General features: G+C 42.3%; 1 protein-coding gene across 1 annotated transcript in view; it reads right to left on the bottom strand.

The window, feature by feature from the left end:
- Positions 1–25,568, bottom strand: part of tenm2a (teneurin transmembrane protein 2a) — a 252,260-nt gene that overhangs the window by 120,132 nt on the left and 106,560 nt on the right. The window lies entirely within an intron of this gene.

Below are 25,568 nucleotides of genomic sequence, written 5' to 3'. Positions count from 1 at the left end.
CCCCTTTGTTGTTCTAATAACCTCCACTCTTCTGGGACGGCTTTCCACTAGATTTTTGAGTGTGGCTGTTGGGATTTGTGCTCATTAATGCAGAAGAGCATTAGTGAGATCAGGCACTGATGTTGAGTGAGTAGGCCTGATGCTCAGTCAGTATTCCAGTTCATCCCAAAGGTGTTCAGTTGGGTTATGGTCAGGGTTCTGTGCAGGCCATTTGAGTTCTTCCACTCCAACCTTGGCAAACCATGTCTTCATGGACCTCTAACCATGGGCCACAGGGGCACTGTCATGTCATGTTTGGGCCTCTTAGTTCCTGTGAAGGGAAAACTTCAAGCCACAGCATACAAAGACATTCTAGACAATTCTGTGCTTCCAACATTGTGGCAACATTTTGGGGAAGAACCACATATGGGTGTGATGGTAAGGTGTTCACATATGGCCTGGTTTGGCCATATAGTGTACACTCCATTTATATTACATCATAATGACTATCTTTATTTAATTTGAATTGCATTGCTTTCTAGTAATGGCCAAGCATGATGATGGTGCATAACCCCCCCCCCACACACACACTAAATGATGCATCATCTGAAGGTGGCACTAAGGGACATATTTCCCTTAGTCACCCAGCCTGGAGCTCCTTATCCCCCCCTCCCCCCCACACACACAGTAAGAAAGACTAAGAGGAAAAAAGCAGACATATTTTATTTTATTTTTTTCATTTTCAACAAAATATAGAAAGAAATTTCCCCAAAGGGCTGATTTATACTTTGCAAGAAGTGCTGCTGAGAATGGTCAGAAACAGTTTTTGGAACACTCAGTTATTCCTTTAACAAACATTCTTATACATATGCAGCAAGCTGTCAATCAAACAAGGGTGGGGTGGTGTACTAAACAACAAGTATAGGGGAAAAAACCCCCAGACATTTTGTAGTTCGTAGTCTAGCTCTTTTGTGAGACGATAGAGATGATACGGAATTGCATGGTAGTCCTGGTAATGTTAGGTAAGCCCTTAAACACTGACTCAATAAGAAACAACTTCATTGCAAGGACTTGCAAGAAATACAACAGTCAATAAAATCTTTCATGTTCTCATATGCTACATGATTTGTAAATGAATGATGATGCCACTTTGTAACTGTGAAATGTAGCTTGATGAATTGCTCTGCTACTGGTAGAGATGCTCCTGTCCCACACTGAGTCTTGAACAAACATTCATCACAGCAGCAGAATCAAAGCTCCCATCAATTCTCACCCTCCTTCGTACTTCCAGCCAATATCTGCAGAGGTGGGTGGCAAATTCAGACATTTCTGCTCTAGAGGGTGGCTTTTCTGAATTTCCTCAAATGCCCTTTTCTTGGAAGTGCTTTTGTGAGCTACTAAAGCTTTGGAAACCTGATTAAAAGGAGCCATGAACTAGCTTTTGCATTGTGTAGTAATGCAATCTCATGTCTGGTTAAGTGCAAAAGATATTTACATCCATCCATCCATCTTACATACCGCTTATCCTACACAGGGTCATAGGAGAGCTTGGAGCGTATCCCAGGGAACTTGGGGCACAAGGTGGGGGACACCCTGGACATGGTGCCAAGCCATCACTGTGCACAATTGCGCACACACACCACAGAAAATTTATAAATGCCAATCAGACTACAATGCATGTCTTTGGACTGGGGGAGGATAGCGGAGTACCCGGAGGAAGGCCCCCCACCCCCCCAGCACAGGGAGAACATACAAGCTCCGAGTACGGAGGCAGGAATCTAACCCCCAACCCTCGAGGTGGATGGCACGCGTGCTAAACACTAAGCCACCATGCACCCAGTTATTTGCATTTACAAACCAAAAACACAACAGAAAAACAAAAAAAACGACAGCAAATTCAAAAAAACACCACAGCAAATTCAAAAACACATCAACATGAATTTGAATGAAACACATATAACACATATAAACCCTGTTAAATGAGAAGGGAACGAGATGTTGCGTGAGCTTCACGCTGTGTGAAGCACCCTCGCGCATGACCAGGGTCTGAAGTCTGTGTAAAATCATGCCTATTTATAGGCCGTGGTCAGGTGACATGGCATTTCATGCGTCGCGTGACTAAACGGCACCTGTAAACCACATCATCAGCCTCTATTATCTGAAGTGAAGACAAGATTCACAGGCATGCCCAGTATGGAACAGGGTTACATGCATAACCCAGATGTTCCCTTTCAAAGAGAGCTCAACGTTGCATGCGCTTCACCCAGTGGGAATGAGTATACCTACTCCGTCATACTGAGGGTATGGCCTGTCACAGAGGCTCCATCAATAAGGGCATGGCTGGCCGAAATGGCGGAATAATCCAGCTGAGGATATAGGGAGACCTTGGCTAATCTGAGGCAAAGTCAAGGCAGGAAGAGGCAACAGAGATGTCAAGACTTGCAAAAAGAGCTAGCTTTAGAGATCATGCTACATCTACTTCTAGTAGCACCGGATTGGCCAGCTCAAATTTTCTTCTCAGAGATAATTTCTCTGCTGGACAGCACTCCCTGGGAGATTCCCATTCACAGGGATCTATTGTCTCAAGCTAGAGGGTTGATTTATCACCCTGGGTCAGAACTATGGAAACTGTGAGTCTGGCCCCTGAGGGGCACTAGCTCATAGATTCCGAGGTTGTAGAGACCATGTTAAATGCTAGAGCACCATCCATGTGAAAATTTTGTGCATTCAAGTAGCAACTTTATTATCATGGTGTGAGAAACCCCATTGAGACCCAGTAACTGTGCAATAGCCACAGTCCTGGAGTGTTCCCTTTCAAAGGGAACTTTGACGTTGCATTTAGCATAACAGTATGGGAAGCGCCCTTGCGCGCGTGACCGGTATCTGAAGCTTGTGTAAAATCATGCCTCTACTTATAGGCCTGCCATGATCAGGTGACGTGGCAATCAAGCACATCGCATGATATATATATGGCACCTGTGAACCACACCGCCAGCCTTATTATTTTCAGCGAAACTGCATGTCTGTTGTTTGTGTGACAAAAAACGCTTCATTTCCACTCTATATTTTCTCAAAATCTCTAAACTTTTCTATCCCTTTTTTAGAAAGAAAGAAAAGAAAAGAGAGGGAAATAATGAGCGAGAAAGAATTCAGAAATTGTGTTACGCCTTGCTCCCGTTTCATCATGGGAGGAGATGGACACGCTTTCTGTGTGAAGTGTTTGGGCATAGAGCATGCAACAGCAGCCCTTGAGGAGTCTGACTGCCAGCATTGTGAACATTTCACGATTAGGCAGCTCCGCTCGACTCGCTCTCTTCTCGTCCGAAGGGAGTTGGGTTTCAGAGCCTCGCGGATCTGGGCCGGCCGCTGCCGAGGCAGCCAGCCGGCTAAGGTCGTGGGGTTCCCGTATGGATTTGGATGAGGAGCTCTCCGCCTGACTTTGGAGCTCGCATCGTGACTCCTCCTTCCCCTATGGAAAGCCAAAACACCCTTGCTGACTCCGAGGAGTCGGTAGGGGGTGCCACTGCACCAAAAACCGACAGCAGCTCTCAAGCATATAAAGAGCTGCTTGAGGTGATTACTAGGGCAGTTGAAAAGTTGAATATAGACTGGCCCGGGGAAGAGGAAGTGGCTCGTAGCAGGCTGGATGAGCGCTTCCTCTCCAGTGAAAATAAATATAAAGCTCCCTCACACCGCAGAAAACTCCCCTTTTTTCCAGAAGTGCATAATGAGATATCACGCTTCTGGAGAAAACCATACACTAGCCGTGTTTATAACCCCGCGACGTCTGATTACGTTTGATTAGCCATCATGGGGAGTGAGCAGCATGGCTATTTAGCGATGCCAAAGATGGAGGAGGCGCTTGCGAGCCACCTCTCTCCATCAACGGCAGGTAATTAAGGGAGGCCAACTTTACCTTCTAAGCCATGTAAGGCCACCTCGGCATTGGTGGGCAAAGCCTATGCGGCAGTGGGTCTTGCTTGTGGGTCACTGTGGCATTGTTGCAGGCCTACCAAGCAGACCTGCTGAGTGAGCTCAATACTGGGGAGGGAATTGGGCCCGAGGCAGTGGCAGAGCTGCACCGTGCCACAGATTTATCTCTCCGGGTGACCAAACAAACGGCCCATCATATCGACCATTCAATGGGTAGCCTGGTTGTGGCGGAGAGGCACCTATGGCTCAACCTCTCAGGGATCGGGGACAAAGATAAGGTCTATTTGCTGAACGCCCCTGTTAAACCTTCCGGCCTATTTGGCGGCACGGTTAATGCCATCGCTGACAGGTTTCACGAGTCAAAACAGCAAACAGCGGCGTTCAGCCAGTTCCTTCCCCATCATGTCGAGTTCGCCTGGGCCTCCATGAGTGGAGCCCAGGCCAGTGCTAGTGCGAGGGAGGTGCAGAAGGTGAGTGTGACAGCCCGCCTCCCCCCGCAGAAAGCCAGGGGGATCGGGAGGCCACAGCCACAGCCTGCTAAGAGGCCTGATCTAAGAATGATCATAAAAGCAAAGCAGGCAAGGAAGGAACGGTCCTGATGGGCCACGGAGGGACGTATCAGGGGACATGAGGTTGTTAGGGCAGATAGCCCCCAGTGCTACTGTAGGGCCTGCCCTGGCCAAGGCCATCCCACGTTTTCAGCCTTCTCTGGTCAGTGAGCTGTCACAGGGTGACAGAAATCTGATGCTTTCCCTCCAACGAAATGTGGAAAAGCTAACGTCACTGAAATACCATTTTGCAGCGTGGAAACTACTGCCAAATATGTCTCCATGGGTTCTGTCTACCATAGAAAAGGGTTACCGGGTCCAGTTCAGAGCTCAACCCCCTGGTTCGGAGGTGTGCTCACCACAGTTGTCAGCACAGAGCAGAGCCCTATGTTAGCGCAGTAAGTAAGTTCCCTTTTGGACAAAGGGGCCATAGAACATGTACCCCGTTCCCTAAGGGATGGAGAATTTTACAGCCGTTATTTCCTGGTCCGCAAAAAAGATGGGAGTATGCGGCCAATTTTAGATCTGCGTCATCTGAACCGTACTCTTTGGACATACAGGTTCAAGATGCTGACGCTCAAACTTATCGTGCCACAGATTCAGTCCGAGGACTGGTTTGTGACGATAGATCTGAAAGATGCATATTTCCACATAGGAATATCGCCCAGTCACAGGAAGTTTCTGAGGTTTGCATTTGGAGACAACATATACCAATTTCGGGTTCTTCCCTTCAGGCTAGCTTTATCCCCTCGCACCTTCACAAAGTGCATGGGATGCCGCTCTGACTCCCTTGCGACTCCAGGGCATCCGTGTACTAAACTACCTGGACGACTGGTTAATTCTAGCACGATCCAGGGAACAGGCGGTTCAACATCGAGATGTTGTTCTCATCCACACGAGGAGCTTGGGGCTCAGGTTAAACCTCAAGAAAAGTATGCTTTCTCCAGTGCAGAGGACAACTGTTCTAGCGGTTATATGGGATTCTACTACGATGAGGGTGTTTCTATCCCCAACACACGTTGGATCGATCCTATCAACTTTGAGCAAGATAAAGCTAGGTCTAGGCATCCCCTCCAGTCTCTACGAGAGACTGTTGGGCCTTATGTCAGCAGCAGCCATTGGGCCTATTGCACATGAGACCGTTTCAGTGGTGGCTGAAAAGTTGGGGGTTTCATCCTCGGATGAAACCTCTGAGAGTAATCAGTGTCACGCGGTGATGCCTACGTGCTCTGAGTATTTGGAGGTGCCCGCAGTTTCTAGCCTCGGGTCACACTCTAGGGGCGTCTCCTTACTGCAAGATGGTAATGACAGACGCGTCCCTCACGGGCTGGGGTGCAGTCTTAAATGACTGTCCAGCTCATGGTCTTTGGAGCGGCCCTCATCTGGAGTGGCATGTAAATCGCCTAGAGATGCGGGCCGTATTCCTAGCACTGAAATTAATTCTTCCTCAGTTGAGAGGTCACCATGTGCTAGTTGTGTCAGACAACAAAGCGGTGGTCTCATATATCAACCACCAGGGAGGGTTACATTCACTCCCCCTGTTCAGGCAGGTGCAACTAATCCTTCTCTGGGCAGAGGGAAAGTTCTTGTCAGTGATTACAATGTACATTCCGGGCTGCTGGAATGTAGGGGCAGACATCCTGTTGAGGCAGGGGCTGAGGCCCAGGGGTTGGAGGCTCCATCCACAAGTGGTGGAGTCCATATGGCGGAGGTTCGGACAAGCGGAAGTGGATGTGTTCGCCTCCGAAGAGACAACACACTGCCCTCTGTGGTTTGCCCTCACTCCTCCCACACCATTGGGGCTGGACGCCATGGTGCACACTTGGCCGAGGTCACGCCTATATGCTTTTCCCCGATTGCTCTGCTCCCACAAGTTCTAGCGAGATTTCGCCAAGACCGTCTATGTCTGCTGCAAGTAGCACCTTATTGGCCAGCTTGAATATGGTTCTTGGAGATAATTTCCATGCTCAATGGTACTCCCTGGGAGATTCCCATCCGCAGGGATCTACTGTATCAAGCCGGAGGGCTGATTTATCACCCTCGGCCAGAACTATGGAAACTGTGGGTCTGGCCCCTGAGGGGCACCAACTCATAGATTCTGGTCTCACAACTGAGGTTGTAGAGACCATGGTAAACGCTACAGCACCATCCACAAGGAAATTGTATGCGCTCAAGTGGTGGCTTTTTGTCTTGTGGTGTGAGGAACGTCAGCTAGACCCAGTGAACTGCGCAATAGCTACAGTCGTACAGAGTTCTTACAAGAACGTTTCTCAGCAGAGTTGGCTTCTACAATCAGGGTTTATGTGGCTGCTGTTTCAGCCAGCCACACCCCTGTTGATAGAGCCTCTGTGGGGCAACATCATCTAACTTCGAGGTTCATGCGTGGTGTCAGATAGCTGAGGCTCATCTGTAGGCCGCGCATACCTTCCTGGGACCTTTCTGTGGTCTTGGAAGGTCTGTCAGGGGCCCTATTTGAGCCCTTAGAGTCAGCCTCTGAGAAGCTTCTGACTCTAAAGGTAGCTCTTCTACTGGCCCTGACATCTCTCAAGCGAGTGGGAGATCTACAAGCTCTCTCTGTTGCCCCTTCCTGCCTTGACTTTGCCCCTGGATTAGCCAAGGCCTTCCTGTATCCTAGGCCGGATTATATTCCTAAAGTGCCTACATCGGCTGCCCACCCTGTGGTGTTGCAGGCTTTCTGCCCTCCTCTGTTCCTCACACCGGAACAAGAGAGGATGCACCTGCTGTGCCCAGTGGCTCTGGCCAGCGGCATAAGTCGGAGAAGCTGCTGGTCTGCTTTGGCAGCGACAGAAAAGGTGATGCTGTGTCAAAGCAGCGCATCTCTAATCGGATAGTGGTACGATCTCTATGGCTTATGAGGCGCACAGTCTCGCCACGCCTCTGGGCATAAGAGCTCATTCCACTAGGGCGGTTGCCTCCTCAAAGGCTTTGTCCAAAGGGGTATCCTTGCAGGATGTGTGTGCTGCTGCAGGATGGTCTATGCTATACACATTCATTCGTTATTACAGCCTGGATATTCATTCCACCCCGGGCTCGAGTGTCTTGCAGTGACCCTTGGGCTTGGGTCTTTTTGAACAGGCCGTACCCTCAGTATGACGGAGTGGGTATTCCCGTTCCCATACTGTTATGATAAATGCAACGTCGAAGTTCCCTTCTCGGGGAACGTCGGGGTTACACATGTAACCCTGTTCCCTGAGAAGGGAACGAGACGTTGCATAGCTTTGTCATACCAGGGCAGGCCCGTGAAGTGCGTCTTCACATCAGACAATAGAGGCTGGAGGCATGGTTCACAGGTGCCATATATATAATCACGCAACGCGCTTAACTGCCTCGTCATTTGATCATGGCAGGCCTATTAGTAGAGGCATGATTTTACACAAGTTTCAGATACCGGTAACGCACGCAAGGGCGCTTCACATACTGTTATGCTAAATGCAATGTCTCGTTCCCTTCTCAGGGAACAGGGTTACATGCGTAACCCCGACGTTTCTCAGCAGGGTTGGCTCCTTCTACAATTAGGGTCTACATGGCCGCCATTTCGGCCAGCCACGCCCCTATTGATGGAGCTTCTCATAGCTTCAGAGAAGCTAACTCCAAGGGCTCAAATGGGGCACCTGACAGACCTTTCTGGATCACAGATGGTCCCTGGAAGGTATGTGTGGTCTGCAGATGGGCCTCAGTCTTCTGACACCTAGAAGTTAAAGGATTTTGCCCCTCAGAGGCTTCATTAATAGGGGCGTGGCTGGCCGAAATGGTGGCCATGTAGACCTTAATTGTAGAAGGAGCCAACCCTTCGGAGAAACATTCCTGTAAGAACTCCAGGTGTTCTCACTGGCACCCCATCTGGCTCCTTTGTGGCAGGTTGACGAGAGCTCCAGTTTCCTTTTTTTGTTGAAAACATAGAGGAAGTGAAGAGTTTTTAGGAGCGTTCACACAAACAGTCCGACATGCGGTCTTTTGCTGAAGATACTAAGGCTGAGGACATGGTTTACAGGCACTGTTTTATAGTCATGCGATGCTCGAAATGCCATGTTACCTGACCTTGGCAGGCCTATAAAGGTGTGATTGTACACAGACTTCAGATACTGCATGAGGGTGCTTCCGACAGTGTGAAGCTTACGCAATGTTGAGTTCCCTTTGAAAGGGAACAGGAAGGGTAGGTCCAAAGAGAACATCCCTTGCTCACTGCTGATTAGTCACAATGTATGACTTTGGCAATTTTTCACCCTTTTACCAAGTTAGCCTAGCCAAATGTTACACACGATGCAAAGTAAATTATGTTATATACATTATAAGCACATTATACTTAGGTATAGTGAGGAGTAATTCTTTCTTCTGAATAAACTGACTTCCTTTAGGCAGATTCCTTTCAGCATTCGCATGCTCATACTTCCTATTAGTGTAAACATCCTCAATTCTAACTTTTATGTGGTCTCTCAGACTGATGTGAGCTGTAGCCAGTCAGGAATGAGCATGTGATGTTTCACAAAGACCTACCTTTACATTTTGAGTTATTGTTGATGTGTTTATGATATTGCTGCCATGTTTTGACAAATTTGCTGCCGTGTTGCCGAATTTGCTGTCGTCTTTTCCGAAATTGATCATATTTCTGAATTTACTATTGTCTTTCTGAATTTGATGCCATGCTCTCAAATTTGCTGTCACATTTAAAATTTGGCTGTCATTTTTTCTTTAATGTTTACGAAATGATTACGTTGCTGTTTTTTGGTTATGTTGTTGTGTTTTTGCTTTGGTTATTTAGTTTTTTTTTTGGTTTTCTTGTTGTGTTATTGCTTTGGTTATTTATTTATTTTTATGGTTTTGTTGTGTTTTCTGATTTACTGTCTTGATTTTGGTTATGCTGTTTTGTTTTTGTTGTTGCATTTCTTGATTTGCTGTTGTGTCCTGATTTGTTAATGCATTCATGTATGTGCCACTGTATTCAGAACCAGACACTTTGAAATATCACAAAGACATCTACGCATAGCGACACAGATGACACATTAAGGGCCGTGCTGAAGGCATGACGTAATGGCTTATACAGTATCTCTTAGCAGCAACTTGGAATATAACTGTTAAAACATTTTTCTCTGAACGACAGATGTGGGGGTGTGTTTTTCCTAGCAGCCTTTATTTAATGTTAAAATTATCTGTGGAATTATTGAGTTAAAGGCTACAAAAAGTGTTTCTTGCTAAATTGCTATGATGATAAATGGAATTATACTAAGTGCATATAGAAAGATGCTTTTTAAAGTTTCACTTGCACTTGATGTGAGTTCCAATGAGTTTTTAAGTAAATGTTTGAAGTATTAGGCATGACTTCTGTAATTAAGCTAAGTTCTATGGAGACTTTTATCGAATGCCAACAAATCCATCTTTCAATCCTCTTATACACTATATATGTCCAAAAGTATGTGGACGCCGTACCATCACACCCATATGTAGGTCTTCCCAAAACTGCTGCCACAAAATTGGAACCACTTGATTGTCTAGAAGGTCTTTGTATGCTGTAGCTTGAAGATTTAGATTAATTGGTAGTAAGGGGCGCAAACCTGTTCCAGCATGACGATGTGCCTGTGCAAAAAGCGAGGTGCATGAAGATGTGGTTTGCCAAGGTTGGAGTGGTCTTCACAGAGCCCTGACCACAACCCCACTGAACACCTTTGAGATGAACTGGAATGTCGACTACGTGCCAGGCCTCCTCACCCAACATCAGTCCCTGACCTCACTAATTGTGGCTGAATGGGCACAAATCCCAACAGCCATGCTCTAAATCAAGTGGATAGCCTTCCCAGAAGAATGGAGCTGATGTAACAGTGACTGGGGGACTAAATCTGGAATGGTTCAATTGGATGTTAATCTGGATGTTCAACAAGCACATATGACTGTGATTTTCTTGATCTGATTTCATCCCGATTAGGTTTCTGAATCCAGCAGATATTTTGTCACCTGCAATTCAAGGTGGATGAGTTAAGAGTTGATTGGCTGTCTTTCAATGAAGTACAGCAGACAGAATCGGATTACTCCTTCTCCCTCTCTCTCCACTAGACCAGCTGGGGGAATAATCCCATTAAGACAACAGTATGGGCTGCTGAGCATCCTTTTTCTCAAGCAATTATAAAGCACCAGAGACAAGCACAAGCCCATTCCTTTCTCCTCTCATCCCATCCATCATCTGTTTAGCTGCTGATGAAGGCTCACTGCTCTAAGCTTTGTTTGGGTTAGTGTTGCCTGTCTCACTATGTTTAGGAGCAGATGAGCAGTTTTTTTTTTTTTTTTTTTTTTTTTAAATAGATTATGTTCAGGCTAAGTCATACTTTCAGAAAGAGAAAGAAGTGACTGATATCACTTCTACTGAGAGAAGCTAACGAAGGAGAAATTACTCTAAGTAGCTACACGGTGATTCTTAATAATAAGCCAAATGACATAACATACAGATAAACAGTTGCAACAAGACTTAAGAAAGAATAGCCAGAAGTAAAAGAAATAAAGAAAAGAATGTTGAGTTATTAATGCAGTAAAGTTCAAAAGTAGCTTATTTATTTATTTTTTTTAAATGATGGACACAAAGTCATCATAGTACCTTTGTAAGAGAGCGGGAGAGAGAGAGAGAGAGAGAGAGAGAGAGAGAGAGAGGGAGAGAGAGAGTGAGACAGAGAAAGGGAGAGAGAGGGAAAGAGAGAGAGGGAAAGAGGGAAAGAGAGACAGAGAGACAGGGAGAGCAAGAGAGAGAGGGAGAGAGAGAAAGGGAGAGAGAGGGAAAGAGAGAGAGAGGGAGAGACAGAGAGAGAGGGAGAGAGAGAGCGAGACAGAGAGAGTGGGAGGGAGAGCGAGACAGAGAGAGAGGGAGAGAGAGTAAGACAGAGAGAGAGAGGGAGAGAGCCAGAGAGAGGGGGAGAGCGAGAGAGAGAGAGCGGGAGAGAGCGAGAGAGAGGGAGAGAGGGAGACAGAGAGAGGGGGAGAGAGGGAAAGAGAGAGGGAGAGCGAGACAGAGAAAGGGAGCGAGAGGGAAAGAGAGAGAGAGGGAGAGAGAGAGGGAGAGAGAGCGAGACAGAGAGAGAGGGGGAGAGAGAGTGAGACAGAAAGAGAGGGGGAGAGAGTAAGAGAGACAGAGAGAGAGGTAGAGAGGGGGAGAGAGGGAAAGAGAGAGCGAGAGAGAGACAGAGAGCGAGACAGAAAGAGAGGGAGAGAGTGTAAGAGAGAGAGAGACAGAGAGAGGGGGAGCGAGAGAGGGAGAGAGGGAGAGAGAGACAGAGAGCGAGACAGAAAGAGAGGGAGAGAGTGTAAGAGAGAGAGAGAGGGAGAGAGAGAGGGAGAGAGAGAGACAGAGAGAGAGGGAGAGAGAGACAGAGAGAGGGGGAGAGAGAGACAGAGAGAGGGGGAGACAGAGAGGGAGAGAGAGAGACAGAGAGGGGGGAGAGAGAGAGACAGAGAGAGAGAGAGACAGGGGGAGAGAGACAGGGGGGGGGAGACAGAGGGAGAGAGAGTAAGAGAGAGAGAGAGAGAGCGAGAGCGAGAGAGCGATCTGGATGACATTGAGTAGCTGTGACACTGATGAGATGAGATGTGATATGCCCACACACCAGCAGTGGCACTTTAATTAAAACTGCCAGCCACACAGCCATTTCATTACAGACGGGCACAGAGACAGAGAAAGCGGGGTGACACCATGGCTGTCTATGACCTTTGCTTTCTAAAACTATTCATATGAACAAACATATGAGGGTTAAGTGATTACAGCTACAGAGAACATGAGCAACACTAAAGAGAGAGTACAGCAGTGTATCCTTGGCACTCACACAAGCCATCAAATGCAGAACCACACGTTGGCTTTTTTATTTGTACATGTACCCTTGGCATGGTAGAAAAACAGTAACATAAATTCTTATCTGAAACAAATAACAAACTCTGCAGCTTTCCAGCTCGCTCGCCACTTTCTGTTCAGCTTTCACATTGTTGCCCATGTCCACACACACACACACACACGCTTAGCTCATTACTCAGGGAGAGAGAGAGAAATCACATAACTATACATGGGATAACAGGGTGCCATGTTAGACATTACCCCACTACCTCATCCTCAAACACCTTCATTCCAGTACCGATACGTGCTGAACCACAGCGCCATTATTAATACACAGCCTCTTCTAGACTTTTCCATCTCCAAACATACAGAGTATATAATTTCTTAAAAATTTTTTTTATCTCCGCTTCAACACCCTTCCCCTGAAATAAGTGAGAGTCAGCCAAGACACACCAATGAGGTGTTGCACAGCAAGTTACTCTAAGGGGACACGCCAGATGTGAAGCCACAGCGGTTCAGTTTTAATCCCCTCTATCTCCATGGGTAACACTTCAGTGCTAGCTCTAAACCTCCAGCTCAAGCAGAGAAACAGATTGGAAGACCGAAGCAACAAAAGCTTTTTTTTAATTTAAAGGTGCAGTAGTTGATTTTTCTGTCATTTGGTAGTACAAATAATGAGGAAAACTATGAAGAACATGATAAAAAATAATGGTTTAAGCCATTGCCTCAGCTCAGGTGTATTACATGGCTGAGAAAACCCGTTTGGATAAACTAGCTTCTGGACCGGGAGGTTTGTTTGTGTTGGATGGACCTCTTGTCAACCATTTTATAGACACTCATAAAATGTCAGCCCCATCTCATGATAAAATCAGCAAGTGCCCAGTGCAACCATGTAATATTCCTTTGAGGAAATCAACAACAACAAAAGCAGCAACCAACAAAGACAATATAACTTGAATAATTCCCTCCACTAATATTGGCAACCTTAGTAAATATGAGCAAAGGCGGCTGTGAAAAATTGTCTTTATTGTTTAACCTTTTGTTAAAAAAATCACAAAAATATTCTGCTCTCATGGAGATCAAACAATTGCAAACAAAACACAGGTTTATCCAAAAAAATAAAATAATCTTTGTTAAATATAGGTGTGCAACAATTATTGGCACCCATTTAGTCAATATTTGTGCTCCCTCCCTTTGCCAAGATAACAGCTCTGAGTCTTCTCCTATAATGCCTGGTGAGGTTGGAGAATACATGGCAAGGGATCTGAGATCATTCCTCCATACAGAATCTCTCCAGATCCTTCACATTTCAAGATCCACGCCGGTGGACTGTCCTCTTTGGTTCACCCTACAGGTTTTCTATGGGTTTCAAGTCAGGGGACTGGGATGGTCATGGCAGGACCTTGATTTTGTGGTCAGTAAACCATTTTTGTGTTGATTTTGATGTATGTTTTGGATCATTGTCCTGCTGGAAAATCCAACCATGGCCTGTTTTAAGCTTTCTGGCAGAGGCAGACACTTTTTTCATTTAAAAACTGTTGAGTCTATTATGCCATGTATCCTAACAAAATGTCCTAGTCCTCTGGCAGAAAGACAGACCCAAAACATTAAAGAGCCTCCACCATATTTAACCGTCGGCATGAGGTACTTTTCCATATGGCTACCTCTCTGTGTGTGCCAAAACCACCTCTGGTGTTTATTGCCAAAAAGCTCTATTTTGGTTTCATCTGTCCATATAACCCATTCCCATTTGAAGTTCCAGTAGTGTCTGGAAAACTGAAGACTCTTGAGTTTGTTTTTGGATGAGAGTAGAGACTTTTTTCTTGAAACAGTTCCAAACAACTTGTGGTGATGTAGGTGACTTCGGATTGTAGTTTTTGAAAGTTTCTGACCCCAAGACACTACTAACTTCTGCAATTCTCCAGCTGTGATACTTGGAGATTTTTTGGCCACTCGAACCATCCTCTTCAGAGTGCGTTTAGACAATATAGACACACTAGCAGTGTTGCCATTTTCTTATAGCCACTTTCCATTTTGTGAAGCTCAATAACCTTTTGTCACAAGTTACAGCGATATTCCTTGGTCATACCCATTGTTATGAATGACTAAGAGAATTTGGCATATGTGTTACTCCATATTTATACCCCTGTAAACAGGAAGTCATGGTTGAACAATTTCCTGTTCCTAGTCACCCAAGTGTACTAAAGAAAATGTAAAATATCAATGGGAATATACTTCAAATATATATATTCCCATATGAATTCATAGGGGTGCCAATAATTGCTGCACACCTATATTTAACAAATAATTTTTTGGATAAACCTGTGTTGTGTTTGCAGTTGTTTGATATCCATGAGAACAGAGTATTTTTGTGAATTGTTTGAACAAAAGAGCAAAAGGTTAAACAATAAAGAATTTTTCACAGTCTTCTTTGCTCATATTTACCAAGGGTACCAATATTAGTGGAGGGCATTGTATTGAAACAAATTCTATACAGAAGTCTCTTCCATGGTAAATAAATAAATAAATAAATAAATAAATAAATAACCAGTGCTTTCATTTCCAATTTATAGTGAAAGCAAAAGGAGAAGCATGGGGGGAAAAACCCCTAAACATGTAAAGGTAGTCATCATATACTTTGCAAGCTGCTAACTGTGCATTTAACATTTAATACAATTAGATGATGGCTAAATGGCATTAAACGTCTGCAGGTCATATGAGGTAGCAGACTATTTGATTTTACATCAGCAAAAATTATGTCTTAGGTTTATGCAGTAAGTAGGCTTTCAGTAAAGTTAAAGGCTATGACAGAAATAAATAAATAAGGCAAATTGATTGTGATGGCCTATATATATATATATATATATATATATATATATATATATATATATATATATATATATATATATATATATATATATAGAGTACAGTATAGCTGATCTTATTTAAATCCTAATAAAATTAATCAATGAAAAATTCTGATCTTAGTCTTCACATAAGTCGTCTAGGTGTTGGCTTTGACTTGATCTCAGCTCTATTGTTCATGACAAGAGTGCTACAGATTAGCCTGCTCCTTTTGTTTGAACAGAACTAAATGATGCAGATACACACTTAATAATTGTCAAACAGCTACTAATATGTGTCATACAGTTACTAAGTGTAGCCATTATGAAACTCCAGAGGGACGTTATCACTTTTTAAATAGCTGGTGCATTGGGAAAGACTTGGCTGAGTACAAAACAGCTCTCTATTTAAAATTTAGTGCACTATTTAGGATAATCCATGCTGTGCACTACATAGGGCATAGGGAGCCATTATCTACTGAAATTGAAAGGCTCATTAGTTTTAGAAAAAAAAAAAAAAAAAAAAAAAAAAGGAACATTTACAGTAAGTAATGGCACAGTTTCTGTAGAAACTGGCATGATCAGCCAAACGAAAGTGTTCAGAGATGTTCAGCTAGTGAAGGGACCTGTTTAAAATTTCCCTTCTCAGTCAAGCATCATTTGAGCTGAAAAAAAAAAGCACCCTTTTAATCTACTGTCTCCCAAACTCAGATTACATTTACAAGACTCTAGAAAACAGGCTGCTCAGCAAACCAATAATTTTCCTCTCCTACATGACAGAAAGAGAAGATAACACAGGCAGCAAATTGCAGTCAATTCAAAGCGTGTATGTCAGGCTTCTCCTCATTATTTAAAACAAAGCTTTCTCTGTGCTCCTGTCCCTTATGCACAGACTGCGTGTGTAAAAGTGGAGATTGCCTGTCATTCTTAGACGATATACACATGGCTCACACAATCAACATTATGACAACTTCAGGGAATGTCCAGGAGGAGCACGCATCAGTTTGTCTTTCTTGAAGCAAAAGCGAGAGGATAAAATAGAAAGAAGAATAATAGGAATTCATTGAACGGAACAGAAAATATTAAACATGTAGAGGAATGTAGGAAATCATTCACCGATTCAAACATGGCGAGGAGGAATGGGGATTGGGTTTAGGAGGACCGGAAGACTGACAGTGCAGGAAAGTAAAAAGTAAGGATGATGAGTGAGGTAAAGGCAGATATAAAATACAGTGGCAGAAGAACTTTCCTGGTATGTGAGGACTGGGCACTGATGCGACTCTGGGTACATGACTGACAGGGAGTAATGAGATGGGTGACCTATTGATCGCCCGCTGGGTAAGAGTAAAAAAAAAAAACAGCCTGATGCTTTCATCTGATACAGACCAAGATGAGGATCCACAATAACACACACAGACACAGTCTGTCCAGCACAAGAGCAGGAAATATTTGACATGATATTCATCTATTGCAACATACATATACTGTACCTTTGGATAAATGGAGTGTAACGTTATGCCTTTATCTGTATCTGTTTAGTACTCCAAATATCTATATCTATATTCAGATTTAAACCCAAAGTGGGTGTGTCCTAAACTATAAGTTTTTTTAATTAAATACTTGCTCCTCAATCTCAACCACATCACTCTAGTTAATAACTGAAGATGAACAGATGAAGACTAGACAAACATTGCCTGGTCTGTTCCATCTTCAATTACCCTGTTTAGGTGAACCTCAGATTCCTGTTCTTGGCTGAGAGGAACATGGTGTAGTCCCCTCATATTGTCGTCCATCCGCCTCAAACTCACTACAGTTGTAAAGATTAGTTATTAAAGAAGGGAGGCTTCAACAAAAAAATCAGGAAAGAGATGACATGAAACACGTAACCGATTTCTTTTGCTGCTTATATTAAAATAGTGTTCTCAAATGTTTTACAATGTAGTTCTGATCTGTAAGCCATCTCAGGAATCATGTCTACAAATCTGTTGACAGCTAGCTTCAAATAACATCTTCTTTTCTACACTGGTATCTTAAAGGCTTCCTTGGTGGTAATATACTAACACTCAGCCTTTTCTAGACTATAGAACAGCAGCAAGTGGATTGGACTTGATTTGGAAGACAGGAGAGACAGCTGGAGCATGAGGGAGTGTGGGGGCTACGTATTAACAAGAGACAGACGTCCTTAGACTGACATTCTAATTAAAGGATTTTTCCTGTTGTGGTGGAGAAAAAAATTACTCCATTAGAGGAGAGAATTCCCCATCAGCAACCCAAACACACACACACACACACACAGACCTGCTATCTATACATGCAGTGATATAATGCATTCTGACACATTTTCTTTGCTATTTAACATACTTTTATTGCATATATTTAGTTCAAATTCACACATATCTTTTAACATTGTTCTTAAACAAAATTGTATGTATTCATTAGCATAAGCAAAAATACGTGTCAAACAAGAAATTGATAAGGAAATACGTATTCTGACACCAGATATTACCAACATTATTACTTTGATGCAAAAAATTCTGTTGCCTATTTAGAGGTGGACTGATTGTGGATATTACAGATACCGATAACTAAGTTGGGCAGTACCTGCCGAAACCGATTAATCTACTGATAAGTTGATACTGAATGAAAACATAATATTCAAAGTAAAATATTGCTGAACTTTATTCCAAAAATAAACAGTACTGACTGTACCATGAAAATCTACTGTACTTTTTAAAATGAAACACATATATAAATATGCATGTATTCATTTTTATTAAATCCATCCATCCATCGTCTTCCGCTTACTCCTTTTCAGGGTCACGGGGAACCTGCAGCCTATCCCAGGGAGCATCGGGCACAAGGCGGGGTGCACTCTGGACAGGGTGCCAGTCCATCGCAGGGCACAATCACATACACACTCACACACCCATTCATACACCTTAGACACGCCAATCAGCCTAACATGCATGTCTTTGGACTGGACTTCTGGTCTTCTGGACTTTAATAAATATTAAAATAAATAAAAGATATACATCCAAACTGAACTAAAAAAAACACCAAAAAAACAAATAAAAATAGAAACATCCAAAATGAAACAAAAACACTTCAAATAACACAACAAAATTTGTCAGTGATAGTTTTTATTTCGCTTCTAGAGGCCGTTCTCGTGCTGTAGAATGACAGTGGACCCTTCTCAGCCGTTTTGATGCCGTAATTGATGCCGCTTAATCGATCGATGTATATTGCCAATTACAGCTTTGAAATTTCTATAGTAATAAGTAATTAGGTTTTTCAGAATTTTGGTTAAATTTTAGCCCAATCCTCTTGCCAAATTATCTTCAATTGACAAATGTTATGAGGATCCCTCTAATGGACTCGCAATTTCAAAATCCTCCATAAATTTCCAAGCACTTTTTGAGTTTTTTTGGCTGTATGTTTGCGGTTGTTTGAAACTTTGAAATGTCCATCTTCTCCCTAACTTCAGTTTCTTGGCCATAGAGATGCAGTTCTCCCTTAAAATTTCCCAGAAATGTTTGTGGTGCAGTTCATGGCATAGTGTTCTCTATGTAACGGTTGTTCCAGCCACTTTCAGGTCATCCTACAACTCTTTTAATGAGACTGCTGGCTTCTGTCTTACATTAGTCTGAGAGTGTGTTGTGAATCTTTCATGACACACCTACCCTGGGATGATTAGTTGTGGTTCCATGAAATTTCTATCTGCATATTATTGAACCACTGTACTGGCTGGGATGTTTAACATCTTTGTTATGGCTCTTTAGCTTTTTCCATTTGAGTGTTGCTTTATAATGTCCTTCCGAAATACTTATTTCTCCTCACTGTAACATTTTAAGTATAACACACACACACCCACACACACTTATTATAGCTCCATAGAGCCCCGCCCAGAGTCACAGTCATCATATTAGATGACAGGTCTGACCTCTTTGCCATGCTGCTGGTGCTGGACTCACTTAGCCCACATATTTAGCCAATGGGCTCCTGCCAATGGGCTCCTGCAGGCGCTTGTGCGCTAATCTATGTAAAATGCTCAAGAGCTTTACACTGCCGAGGTGCATGGAAGTAGAAAGAGTGTGTGTTTGAGTGTATGAGACTCATACATATGTGTGTGCATTTGTGACAGGACCTTGCAGACTCCAAGTCTGTAGCAGCCAGCTCTCTAACTGATTAAGTCTGCGATGTCAAGGCCAAGCTTTTATGTCTGAAAAAGATTGATTCTGGCTGTCCTAGACCGACGCTGATTGATGAGCCATCGATAAACAAATGTGACTAACTGAGTTTATTTTGAAGAAAACTTCATCGCAAGTGAAAATATGTGACCCGCTGCCATGACTCTTGAAGGACATAATAATAACAACAACAACAATAATAATAATAACAATAATAATAATAATAATATGCAGCTCAAAGTGATTTACAGTGAAGTTAAAAACAAACCTAGAGACCAAAAATAGTCAAAAATAATATATTTTATATATATATATATATATATATATATATATATATATATATATATATATATATATATATATATCTCCAAGTAATACTACTACTACTTCTACTACTACTACTACTACTAATAATAATAATAATAAGAAGAAGAAGAAGAAGAAGAAGAAGAAGGTGTACATAAGCAATAAATGTACAATAATTCAAATTCTATAAAAGGAATGTGCCAGTAAAATCAAGGCACCTCAAGGCAATAATCAAGGGGTTAATGATTAAGCATCACTCAGAGGATAAAAGTGTCCCCAAAAGTTTGATGGGTGTATATACAAAGTCTTGCCAAAAATACGGACTCCTTTATGGATGCTCGACTTTGTGACTGCCTAATGAATAATTGAGAGAGTGCTTGCTATTCAGAGATTGAGGTAGTGAGGGAATCAGTGTCAACTCGCTCTCTTTTTCCCCTCTCCCTCACTCTATCCTTCTTTCCCCCTCTATTTGTCTTTCCCGCTCACTTCCGCTTACTCTCTAACAAAGCTACAGATCGCTGTCTTTTCCTCACTAACCTTGTCCTGACTCTTCCTTCCTCTCTCGCTCGCTGATTCTCCAGTTTCTCGGTTCCTACTTTTTTAGTTTCTCTCTCTTGCCTCCCCCCCTCACTCTCTCTCTCCCTCTAGAGATCCATGATTAAAAGTAGTGCAATTTGCATACATAGCTTTAGAGGTGTGCATTGGGACTGTGATCTCAGGGGGGAACCGACGGTTTGTACGATCATGTGTGGAGGAGAGGGCGATCACACATGACACTTGTGGGACAAATAAAGGACATGATCATTAACATGGGAACGTATTGGACATGGTGGATTGCACATGTGCTTGTTTGCCGCATTTGTTCTTTTGTCTTTAGTAACTAGTGTTACTTTATGGTTACTAGTGTTACTTTACTTGATTTTAATAAGCAGTTTATATTTTGGGAAATAAAAACAGAGTTCAACAGAACATATCACAGGTGAGTTCTTGCAAAAATTACTGTGGGCAGGATTGGTCCTTCAGAAATGTGCAGGAGTCAGATTAAAAACAAAACAAAACAACAACACAACTTTAGATGGCATTATCCTGGTTTCAAATATGATCATAGCACCCTGCTATGATTCATGGGCCAAAAAAGTAACAAACAGAAGTAACAAATATGAGCACTGCACCTCTTTCCATCATAGGTGTCTCTACGTGCAGAATTCTCTACTCTCTGTGTATGTGATGGACAGAATACTGGGGCATCTCTGTGCCGCTTTTACTTCTTGGAACATGCCAAATCACCCAATACAGTTCATAGCTTGCTGCATTGAGGAGGAAAAAGTCCAGTTAAAATCAGCTGGCCAAATTAAAGGTCTGTTCTCTCTGCATCTCAGCCCAGACTTGCGCAGAAAAAAGAAAAAAAAAATCAGAGGCCAGACAGAATTAGACAGATGTGCCTTGGATATGGATATCTGGTTGAGTCACACTCACCCATCAGTCATAAATTCACCAATACGTCCAAAACCATACACAGATCCGGGCACAACCGTCGACCAAGCAAAGGCAGAGAAAGCACTGGGCATCAGGTACAAAGAGAGGAAAGCCACAGCCGAGCCAAAACAAAGAGGCCAAATCAGATGATAAATGACATGCTATTTCTGTGGCGAGATTTATGTACTGTCAACATTACCTGCTCTATTATAGAGAATGGAATTGTTCTGTGTTTTCCAGAAGAGGCATAAAACAACAAACTGGCTGATATCAAGAGAGAGAACTGGGAACGGGGCAGGCGGGGGGGGGGGGATTTATGCAACTTCATTTAAATATGGAAAATGTCGAGGCAAGCAGTATGAACCCTCAGAGATAAACAAGAAAACATATTCTAACGTGTCATTACTTCTGCTCTAAAACCAATCATTATTGGTCGTTTCATTAGAGTGCTTTAATACAAAGCTAATAATATGCCATCTGTGATTGCTTGGGTTGTTAAGAAATGACTGCATTTGAATTTAGCTTTAGCTTCTAAATGAGTCAGAGTGACCTTAATGAAGGTTTGAAGCAGACGGCTATAAGCAGCCTGGCTATGCCTCTGCACACTGACACTCTCCATCTATCTGAGAGCAGAGATAAAGAGACTCTTCTTTCCGCCCAGCCCGCCTAATTGTGAGCAATAATGATTACTGAACCACATGAGACATTTGCATTCAGTGACCAAAAAAAACAAAGCAAAACATAAAATCAAAAAGAAAAACTGAGACTCATCTTAATTTAGGGTTTGTTTCCTAGTCTTTAAAGTGATTATAAATACAGTGTTGGGAGGATTGCTTTAAAAAATTGATTCTGTTACAATTATAAATTACATCATAAAAAAATGTAATCGGTAACGTTATCCAAGTATCACAATATGAAAGTAATGGAATCTGATTATTTTTGGATTACTTCAAGGTCACATATGCAAATAAAGTCAAGAGAAAAGCAGTATGATCGAAAATATGTTTATTTAGAGCTTATTTAAAACATTAAAGCATGTTCAATATTTGGATTTGTTTTAATAAAATAAATAAATTAATTAAAGATCACTGTCCCCTTTACGGGTAACATTACATCACAAAAGCTAGGGTGCTTTATATATATATATATATATATATAGGCTTCACTCTGCCCATGTTTTACATTTTTTCCTACATTCGTTTGAATGTCCATGGAATAAAATATCAGATGCCACATGTGTACCTTCTGCCTTCATTTACACATTTGAATGGTCATTTAATACAAAGCAATGTGATAACATGACATTAAAAATGACCTTATATGGCCATGAGCATTGTTTCAACTCAGGACAGCTGTCATTTGCTGCTATTGTCAAGCAACTGTTTGATGCCTTCGCGTGTTCGCTGAGAGGCTAATGATTGAGAGGCAGGAATTTGCCCAATAGTTGCTGCAAGCCTTTTATGATCAACTAATTGTTGTGTGAGAAGGCAGGAATTACAGAGAGAGGTTAAAGCTTGCTTGTAAACTTTGCTTGTATTTTCTCATTTGTAAGTCGCTTTGGATAAAAGCGTCTGCTAAATGAATAAATGTAAAGCAATGCAAACATGCAGACGCATGATGCAGTATTAGACCATAAGCACATCATAATGAAACTAAAGCTGGCTCGAAGACATTTTCTCAAATGTAAAAATCCCAGCCGGACGCTTTTTTAAGGTCTAAAAAAGAGGACATGTCTGTTAAAAAATGGACATATGGTCAACCTAACAAAAGCATTTCAGAGAACAAGATGTGTTCATTTCAACCAAATTAACTTTGCGCAAAATTGATTTGCGCATGCACCAGGAGGTTGCTCATGTGAGTCCCGACTGGCAAGAAAGAACCAGAACTATAATCAAGCAGCTGTCTATATTGTGTTATATCAAAAGATTAATTTCTTTGATTTTAAATGAAAAATTTGCAATCCTGATAGTATTCTCATTTTTTACAAACTGTACCCATAATCTGATTACATTCTTTTTTGACGTAACTGTAACAGATTACAGTTAGCAGTTTTTTTGTATCCTGGTTACGTGTATTCAGTTGCTCCCTAAGTCTGCTGAAATACTACTGTAGCTGAGATGTTTACTCTTTCTTTTTTTGCCCTTCTTTTATCGTCTTTTAGCCCTAGCATTTTCTTTCACATTCACATCATATTACATCTGCTACATTACATTTTTATCTACTCATGCAGCTGCTGTAAATTAATGACTGGGGATTCAGCAGGGTTATATAATGTTTGATAAATTTCCTGGATGACAGTGATGTTTGTAGGAAAATCTCTATATGATATACAGTGCCTTGAATAAGTGTTCATCCCCTTGAACTTTTCCACATCAGACGCAACTGGGATTATGTTTCATGAATCTACACATAATAGCCAATAATACTGAAGGGGCTGAGTGTGTGTGGTCTATATAGTTCGCGACACTATTTACAAATATAAAATACTAAAGCTGTGATTACATTCACCCATATTATTGTGAAATCCCTTTTCACAATAGAATTGTAAATTTTGCGACCATTTACCCTGAGATGTCACATAATTAGCTGACAGGAGTTCTTGTGTGTGCAATTAAAGTGTCACATGATCTCAGTTTAAGTACACTTGTTCCATGAAGGACATAGAATTGGTTAGAGACCATGCCTACACAAACAGCTTCATCATGATGAATAAGGAGCTACCAAAACAATTCTTTGCCTAGAGAACCATGACTCTGCCTAAATTAAGCCATCCACCAAAGTCAACCATAGTTTTAACACCATTAAGTTTGATGGAAAAATAGCGAGAAGAAACTTATTATTGAAAAAAATAATAAGAACCTCCATCTGGGTTTATATGAATATCCAGAGGATGCAAATGATATAGTTGGTAAAGAAATGAGCAAATGGGAATACTCCATTAATTCCAAAGGAAACCACCTTGGTGGACCTCCATTTAGCCATACAGCCACAGTTCCATACATAATCTTTCAAAGTCTTGCCTAGTCATTTGCCTCCATCCAAGCATCTTGTATCTTCAAGGTGGATAGATGATATTATTAATGTAATTAATTTGTGCTAACTGATATTCAGGCATTTCTGTTTCAGTAATTGTGTCCCTCGCTTTTGTTGCTTCCCCTGAGCCAAGGTCGCAAAAGTGTGTGCACGGCAATGACATCCCCTTTAAGTAAGGTCATGTAAATTAAGTATTTAAATAAGCAAGAGTGAAAGAGAGATGAAGAGAGGGTTAGAGATGACTATCGTGGCCTGGGGGAAATGCTTGATGGTGCCTCTGTTGTTTGATGTAGATGGAGTTCAGTGAAGTTCTCAGATTCATTCCCCTTGGATGGATTTTTATCTCAAAGTCGACATGTTCAAAGCCTGCTTAATAATGGAGCACATACTAAATTCTAGGCCAGATTCATATGCAGGCCATTTTTCCAATTATAGCTGTCGGACTCCTACAGAGCAACACATTCTTGGGGAATGACAGTTAGAGAGACACATTCAACTGTGCAACACATATTTCTGTTAGGTTACCATAAACACGTCTTCTTCTCTTTCTAAGATGTACTAGGTAAATATCGCTTAATTTTACTGTATGTTCAAATATATTGCCTCAATTGGTGTTTTGATGATGGTGGTTGAGAGTGCTACTGTATCTAAGTCACGCTGGTTCAAACACACCTGCCCAAAATCTCCCATAGGTCTTTGTGTTGCCATCTGGTGACTGCAAAGGCCATAGAATATGATCGAGATCATTTTCATATGCACTCTGCCCTGTAGATGGAAACATGGAAATGTTTTGTCATAAGATGAAGGTGATCAGTTACAATAGCTTTGTATTCATTTGCAGTGATTTATTCTATGGGGACAAGTGGACCTAAAACACCACGACCCCATGCATATTTTCCCAGATAGGATTTGATAAGAAGTAGGATTATGAGAGAGTTTCTGCTGTCTATGCTAGAGTAACATTCCGGTGAATCGGGAGCCTCTCCCGGGAACACCAGGCATGCCGAAGTACTGTACATTAGAATACACGCTGGATTAGATGCTAGTCTATATCAGGGCACCATGTCCACACACATTCACACACTCACTCACACCTAGGGGTAATTTACCTTAGTCAATCCGCCTACTGGCATGTTTCTGGGAAGTGGGAGGAAACCGGAGACCACAGAAGAAACTCACACTGACACGGGAAGAAAATGCATGGAATTTCCAAAGTAACCCGAGCTCAGGATAAACCCCAGGACACCTGGAGCTGTGAGGCGGCAACTCTACCTGCTGCACCACCATGCTGCTTAAATCACAATCTTTTTTTTCTTTAAAACTATCCTACTTTTTTTCTAACCATTATTTGTGGTAAAAGGATGTGAATAGTTTTCTACAAAATGCACACATGTGGATCAGACACCACATGCTGTTCCTGTCGATCAGGAACGAAACAATT

The sequence above is a fragment of the Ictalurus furcatus genome, chromosome 8 (assembly GCF_023375685.1).
Source record: "Ictalurus furcatus strain D&B chromosome 8, Billie_1.0, whole genome shotgun sequence".
NCBI lineage: Eukaryota > Metazoa > Chordata > Actinopteri > Siluriformes > Ictaluridae > Ictalurus > Ictalurus furcatus.
This window is presented reverse-complemented; position numbering and strand designations above follow the sequence as displayed.